Below are 8,683 nucleotides of genomic sequence, written 5' to 3' on the forward strand. Positions count from 1 at the left end.
ACACTAGGACAAAACCTCAATGTTAAAGTCCCTCACTCAGTTGTAACCTTGGATAACAGAGGTCACCATTGGCTCACAAATGTATGAATGACTCAATATCAAGTGTCGCTATGTGAAAATCCACAGGTAAAACTCTTAAACCCAGCTACCTTCCTCCCAGGCAATGCAGGCCCCCATGACCATAACTGTTTAGAAGTACTAGGTAGAATATTTTCCAGCAGACCAGACTTGGTCCTATACACTGATGGAAGTAATTTTATGAGAATGCCCGATTATGCCATCATATTCAACTCCAAAATAGTGGAAACAGAGGCACTTCTCCAAGGACAGTCAGCACAAAGAGCAGAATTTTGGACATTAATTAGGACACTGGAACTCAGCCAAGACCAGCAAGCCAACATCTATATTGACCCACAGTATCATTTTACTACTCTATATGTCCGTGGAAATTTATAAAAGGAAAGAGGACTCCTTACTGAAGAAGAAAAAAGTATCAAGAACCAAGCCGAAATTTTGGAACTTCTAGAAGTAGTATGGGAGCCAAAGGAGGTGGAATTGTCCCCTATTAGGTCACCAAAAGGGAGATGACCCAGTGACAAAAGGAAAGCATCATGTTGATACTGCCACCAAACGGGCTGCCTGAAAAAATTAAAAATATTGCTAGCCCAGAAATGCTCACTTTTCTCAGGTACTCTCCTGAGGAAGAAAAATGGATAAAAAAAGGTGTGGGGAGGAAACCAAGGCCACAACAGGATGGTGGTTCATAAGGGACCATCAAGTGTATATTCCCGAACAACTAGCTTACAGACTGATCCACCAACGACGCCACCTGACCCATGCTGGGAGCTATCCATGAAATGTGCATGGACTAAAGTGATGTTGAAACTATTAGACATGAAAGCCTGGTATTGGGAAATCCCAGTGGGAACCTCGCTGATTTGAGAATGTGGCATCCTGTCTAACTCCTGCTAAGGTTCTAGCATAGCCCCAGAGATGGGAAAGACACCTTGGAGCCATATAACCTCCCAGAGATGGGTATGGCTTGCCAAATGCCAATCAACCTGTTTACTGCAAGACTCCTTGCAGTAAATGGAAGAAGCAACCAAGAAGAAGCAAGCACTGAACTAACTCCTCCTACTGAAACCTTACCCTGCCTTTGATGTACTCCCACATAAAGAATTGGAGCCTTTTTTTCAGCTGTTCATTTCCAGCTCCTATCAGGACTGGAAGACCCATCAGGCACTCCTCTTTGAATCTTATTTCTGGCTCTGTCTTTATTTCTTACTGATTATTTTATACTTTTTATTTCCAAGGTGGCTTACACCTCCTGAGCAGGAACCTACCCTATCCAGGTGCTAGTCATCTCTTGTAAACCCACGTGGAAAAAGCTGCCTCGAGGACCTTACTAGGCTGGTTCTACCTTACTGCTTGTCTCCCTGCACTCTGTTCCTCTGTCTCTTAGCATTATACGACCTGCTTACAAAACAATGCTCACCATGGATCTAATAAATTGGCAGAAACACAGAAAGCACTGTGGACTGTTCCTATTTGAAGATATAGAAATGAACTTCACCGAAGCACCCTAAACCAAGGATATAAATACTTAACAGTTTTTGTCTGCAGTTTCTTGGGATAGGTGGAAGCATTCCATCCTGAACTAAAAAGACAAAAGAGATAACTAAGGTTCTCCTGAGGGTGTTATTCCCAGATATGGAATTCCTATAACCATAGGGTCAGACAATGGACCAGCATTTGTGGCTGAGAGAGTACAACAGGTGACAAGGGCTTTAAAAATTCAGTGGATACTACATGCTGCCCACCACCCTCTTAAAAATGAGATGCTTGCTCCAGGCAAACATAGGATTTTTGCCATTTATAATCCTGTATGGGTGACCACCCCGACTGGTCAGCTTAAGGGGAAACACCAGATAATTAAGAGACTTAGATTTACATAAAAAGCTACAAAGATAGGGGATCATCATCTCAAAAACATATAAGTGTGTCACCTGGGGACCAATTATGGATAAGAGACTTAAAAAGAAGCCCTTAAAACCAATGTGAAAGGGGACCCACACTGTACTCTTAACCACCTCTACTGCTCTCAAAGGAACAGAAATGGACACTTTGATCCACCACTCCAGAGCCAAACCTGCTGGCCCAACTGAGTATCAGGGAAATGGAGAACAGCCCTTTAATCCAGAAACATTCCTGTGTCTGATGCTACAGAGAAGGAGACAGTGATCTCAAAGCCTTGCTGTGACCACACCAGAAGCTAGTCTGTCAACCTATGGCTGAAGACCAAGGAGTTAACTGCCTGGTAAAAATAAAAATGAATGATTTGATTCTCTACAAATATTTTCTTACTGTTTACATACTGCCTTCCTTTGTCTCAGTATATATACTTATTGCTATTGCTTGTTGTTATTAATCTGGTCCCTCACAGCCCTGCCAGATTCTTCCTCTTCATGTGACCTATGTATCTGAGAAACTGGATTAGACCAAGGAGTTGCAGAAAATTTAAGTAACTATTATTTACAAAGAGATGACACAGGGAAAGTTATAGAAATAAGATCACAGATCATATGGTAAGAGTGGTCCATGTGCCTGTACAGAATTGGAAAAAAATCTGGGTATGGATTCTATGACCCACATATACAACCTCTTCAGAGGATGATTCACTTGGATAAGAGGGATCAAGACAATAATTGGGGTGATTATGGTTATATTTGCTGGATGTCTAATTATTCCTCGATTTCTGCCCCTCCTAATCAACATTATAAGAAGTCTTATAAAAATAGTTGTCAAAAAAGAGAGAGTCTTTCATCTATTGCTCATGAGAAGATACCAGCAAGTGGTAAAAATGATGTCTCTGAAAGCTGCATATGCATCCTGAGTGTTAAAAGGGGGCAAATGAAGCAGCACCTCCTTCCTAAGATGTTTCCTTTTTATCTCTGTTAATAGCTGCAACGTGCTAGTTTCGGCTTCTGTAATCATCTCGCTCAGTAACTATGGTAGGTATCAGAGCAGCCTGGGGAAAGGGGGAAACATCAAGGGTACTTGCATGAAAAAGTCTTAAACCCTGGGAGTCTGTACTGTATATAAAAGGTACTGAGAACAAAGGGCTATGCTCAGTCTTTGTAAAAGACTCCACTGAGCCGCACCAGTGCTGAATGAACCTTGCTTTTCTACATCTCCATGTGCCACTTGTCTCTCTCCAGTGCTATGATTTCCATACTTTTCCATAACACAGGGAAATAGGAGCATGAAGAGAGGGTCTACAGAATGGGAGAAAATTCTTTGCCAGATATTCCTCTGAAAGGAAATTAATATCCAGAATATATAAAAAACTAAAAAATATTTTTTAAAAAATATTTTGAGAGAGAGAGAGAGAGAGAATTTTTAATATTTATTTTTTTAATTTTTGGCAGACACAACATCTTTGTTTGTATGTGGTGTTGAGGATTGAACCCAGGCCGCACAATTGTCCTAAAACTATTCCTTAAAGAGAAGTGGAAGGAATGCTTCCAAACTCATTCTATAATTCTATTATTATTCTCTCATCAAATGTGATAGCTTGTGTGCACATAAACACAAGCACACTTTGTATAAAAATGCACAAAGTGTAAACCAATATCCTTGAGGAACATAGAGACTAGTGTCCTCATTACAATACTTATACGTTCAATTCAACATTATATTAAAAAATCATGTACCATGATCATGTTGACTTCATTCCAGGGACATATGTTTTGCTAACCTTGGCAAATCGATAAATGTAATACACCACATAAATTGAATCAAGGGTAAAAATCTCAGGATTATTTCAGTGATGCAGTAAATTCCATCAATAAAATCCTGCATACAGGGGCTGGGGTTATGGCTTAATGGTGGAGTGCTTGCCTCATAAGGGTGCACCACTGGGTTCAATTCTCAGCACCACATACAGATAAATGAATAAAAAAAGATCTATCACCAACTAGAAAATATATATTTTTTTAAAAATTCTGCATACATTCATGACAAAAACCTAAATACAGAAGGATAACAGTGACTTGGATCATGGACTTTGACTGCCTCTGGGCTATAGCTACACTGCTCTAGGAAATTTCTGTGCGATGAAGCAGGACAAGTTTGCCCAGTTGCTATGGTGATGCCTTGCCTGAGGAAGTTCTTTGCAAGGCATGGGACTATGAGTCTTGACTCTAAGTTCAGACACCAGCTGCCAGAGATAAATAATCATAAGCATAGCAAGATAATTATAATTGATTGTGAGTGCTTTGACCTTTAAGCCTGCCTTCTTTGAGGAAACGTTTCCACAGAGAGCCTTTTGATGATAAAACCTATATAATAAACGTGTTGAGCTAGGTACGGGTCATTGGTTCTCCATCATAGTATGGTGTCCCATGTGTTTCTAGATTTCTCTCTAAGTGTCTGTTTGTCTTTCTTCGTCTCCCATTGCCCTTTGCCAAACTCTAAGTTTCAGCCATGCAGGTCATGGCAGTTGGCTCCTGAACAGGACACAGGGGGAACTTTAAGGATTAGGTGAGGGGACACTCTTGAGGAATCACATCAGATAAAGAAAGGTAAGGATTGCAAGTATATATCCAGACCTACAGGTTCCAAAGGGAGGAACCTTTGTATACAAATGCTTAAAGTAATGTTTAAATCTCAAGGAATTAAAAACAAAGAAGAAAAAGGGGTATTATATACAATGAACTTTTATTCAGTCATAAAGAAAACTGGAATTATGTCATTTGAAGGAAAGTGGATGGAACTAGAGATCATTATGTGAAGCAGAATAAGTCAAAGTCAGAAATTTAAAAGTTGTATGTTTTCTTTCACATGTGGAAGCAAGAGAAGAAAAGGAAAGAAAGATTTGTGCAGATCCCAGAGACTCAAAATTATGATATTGGTGTAAGAGTAGACAATTGATGTACAGAACAGAGGGCTTAACATATAAAAATAAAATCAACTGAGGTTTGACAAAAACAAACAAACAAAAAACAAAAGAAAACAAAACAATAAACCCAAAGGCAATTTAATGAAGAAGGACAGGTTTTTTTTTTCAATAAGGGTGGCTGGGACAACTGGACATTCACATATAAAAGGGTGAATCTAGATGGAGACCTTACAGCCACCAGGAAGGATAAGTCACCATAGATGGATGGTAAATCTACACATAAGGCACAAAACTATAAAATGTGGAGAAAATCGAGATGCCCTTGTTCAGAAAATAGCTTTTAAAACACAACAGAAACACTGTCCATAAAAGGAGGAACTGTTTAATTACTTTTAATTAATGAACACTTCTATTTTGCAAAAATATAACCAAAGAAATGAGAAGACAAAACATCCATTAGAAGTAACATTTGTAAATGACATCTCTGAGAAAGGACCATTATTCTAAATATACAAAGAACTCTTTAAATGGAATATTATGGGATTGAACAACCCAAGTAGAATTGGGCAAAACATCTGAAGGGATATCTGAACGAAGATGACATTCAAAGGCAAATAAGCATGTGAAAAAATGCTTAACAATCATACACCAACCCCTGATGCAAACTGAAAACAAGATGAGATTCCACATAGAATGGCTAAAACCAAACCACTGATCAAACTAAAAAGTTGGCAAGCATATGGTTTAATGGGGACTATTAGTCACTGTTGGTGTGTTTTAGTTAACTTTTGTGTCACTGTGACCAAAATAGCTGACATGAACAAATTGGAAGAGGGAAAGTTCATTTGGGGCTCACAATTTTGGATGTCCCAGTCCAAAGATGGCTGACTGCATTACTTTGAGTCTTGTCAAGGCAGCACATGTTGGGGGAAGGGTCCAGTGGAGGAAAGTTGCTCAGCTCATGATTCCAGGGCACATCACCAGTGACCCACCTCCTCCAGCCATGGTGATGAGACTTTGAAAGACATTTTAGTAGTCACATCTACCATGTGATCCAGCACTTGTGCTCTCTGTAATTATCCAAATGAATTGAAGACTTGGGTTCTCACAACAATCTGCAAATGTGTATATATAGCATTTTGATTCATCACTGACAAAAACCAGAAGTCAGCAAGAAGTCCTTCAATAGATTGAGGTACAAAGAAATGGTGGTAAATCTACAATACAATCTTATTTGTGTTAAAGGGAAATAAATTCTGAAAGCAAGAAAAAACCCATGAAGGATTCTTTGCATATTAATAATTGAAAGAATCCAAACAAAAAAGGCTGCATATTGTAGGATTCCCAATATGTAACATTCTGGAAAATGCAACATTAGGGTAAGACTGAAATGACCATTTGTTGCCAAGAGCTTGTAGGATAGGAAGGGATGAATAGGCAGAGCAAAGAGGACATTTAGGACAGTGAATGTAATCTGCATGACAGTACACTAGTGGTTACAGGTTAGTGTACATTAGTCAAAACCCACAGAATGTGCAGGACAAAGAGTCAACCCTAAATAGTCTATGATCTGTGAGTGTCCATGTTGGTTTGACTGTATCTAATGAACCACCCTCCTGAGGCTCACTAATTGTGGGAGGAGCTGTGAGTGGATGTGAGCAGGGTGTGCCTAGGAACTTTACATTTAAGTTTGCTGTTACTAAACTTCTTTTTTATTAAATTTATTTATTTTTATTTATTTTTTATTTTTTGTTCAAAACATTACAAAGCTCTTGACATATCATATTTCATACATTAGAATCAAGTGGGTTATGAACTCCAATTTTTACCCCAAATACAGATTGCAGAATCGCATCGGTTACACATCCACAACTTTTACATACTGCCATATAAGTGACTGTTGTATTCTGCTACTTTTCCTATCTTCTACTATCCCCCTTCTCCTCCCCTCCCATCTTCTCTCTCTACCCCATCTACTAAAAGATTGACTAGCTTCACTTAGCATAATCTGCTCTAATGCCATCCATTTCCCTCCAAATTCTATGATTTTGTCATTTTTTAATGCAGAGTAATACTCCATAGTGTATAAATGCCACATTTTTTTTATCCATTCATCTATTGAAGGGCATCTGGGTTGATTCCACAGTCTAGCAATTGTGAATTGTGCTGCTATGAACATCGATGCAGCAGTATCCCTGTAGTGTGCTCTTTAAAGGTCTTCAGGGAATAGACTGAGAAGGGCAATAGCTGGGTCAAATGGTGGTTCCATTCCCAGCTTTCCCAGGAATCTCCATACTGCTTTCCAAATTGGCCGCACCCGTTTGCAGTCCCATCAGCAATGTACAAGAGTATCCTTTTCCCCACATCCTCGCCAGCACTTGTTGTTTGACTTCACAATGGCTGCCAATCTTACTGGAGTGAGATGGTATCTTAGGGTGGTTTTGATTTGCATTTCCCTGACTGCTAGAGATGGTGAGCATTTTTTCATGTACTTGTTGATTGATTGTATGTCCTCCTGTGTGAAGTGTTTGTTCATGTCCTTGGCCCATTTGTTGATTGGGTTATTTGTTATCTTATTGTCTAATTTTCTGAGTTCTTTGTATACTCTGGATATTAGGGCTCTATCTGAAGTGTGAGGAGTAAAGATTTGTTCCCATGATGTAGGCTCCCTATTTACCTCTCTTATTGCTTCTCTTGCTGAGAAAAAACTTTTCAGTTTAAGAAAGTCCCATTTGTTGATTCTTGTTATTAACTCTTGTGCTATGGGTGTCCTATTAAGGAATTTGGAGCCTGACCCCACAATATGTAGATTGGAGCCAACTTTTCCTTCTATCAGACGCAGAGTCTCTGATTTGATATCTAGCTCCTTGATCCACTTTGAGTTAACTTTTGTGCATGGGAGAGGAGGGGATTCAGTTTCATTTTGTTCCATATGGATTTCCAGTTTTCCCAACACCATTTGTTGAAGATGCTATCCTTCCTCCATTGCATGCTTTTAGCCCCTTTATCAAATATAAGATAGTTGTAGCTTTGTGGATTAGTCTCTGTGTCCTCTATTCTGTACCATTGGTCCACCCGCCTGTTTTGGGAGGAGCTGTGAGTGGATGTGAGCAGGGTGTGCCTAGGAACTTTACATTTAGGTTTGCTGTAACTAAACTTCTTTAGAAGTTAAATTTTGTTAATTAAAAAGAACGACATTCTAATCCACAATTCTGGCAAAGTTGAGGTTTGTATACTATGAATCTTGAGGGCTTCCTGCTGATACCCTCCTGAGTATTTGGACTGGGATGAGAATTCTGTGCCATGGGAAGTAGGAAATCACTGACTGGGGAGCTGGAAAACCAGGATTCTGAGAGAAGATCTTGCACTGCTGCATTAGTGCCACTTCATCTCACTTGGTCACTGATTGTTCCTCATTGCTTAAAAGTAAAGTTCACACACTTGATCTCAGAAAACTCGTGTATCTTTTAATTATTTTGTATTCTTTCATCTATCAAAGGAAAGGGCCAGACAGTATTGTCAGGCCAACAGAGAAGAAGGGGTGATCAGGGACTCACATCTCTTAGGAATAAAGTGATTCCTGGGACAAAAGCAACTGAGGTGATTTTTACCCAAAATAAGTCAATCAGATTCTTTTCAGAGTTCAGAGCTCTTCGAGTCAAGCAACAGACTACTACTTGCTTTGCCTTGCAGGTAGTCATGCCCTGCCATGAATTGGGATCACGCCATGTTCTGCAGGTTATAAATCTGAACTGTTTTGATCCCTATTTAGTCAATCATTTG

The sequence above is a fragment of the Urocitellus parryii genome, chromosome 5 (assembly GCF_045843805.1).
Source record: "Urocitellus parryii isolate mUroPar1 chromosome 5, mUroPar1.hap1, whole genome shotgun sequence".
Taxonomy (NCBI): Eukaryota; Metazoa; Chordata; class Mammalia; order Rodentia; family Sciuridae; genus Urocitellus; species Urocitellus parryii.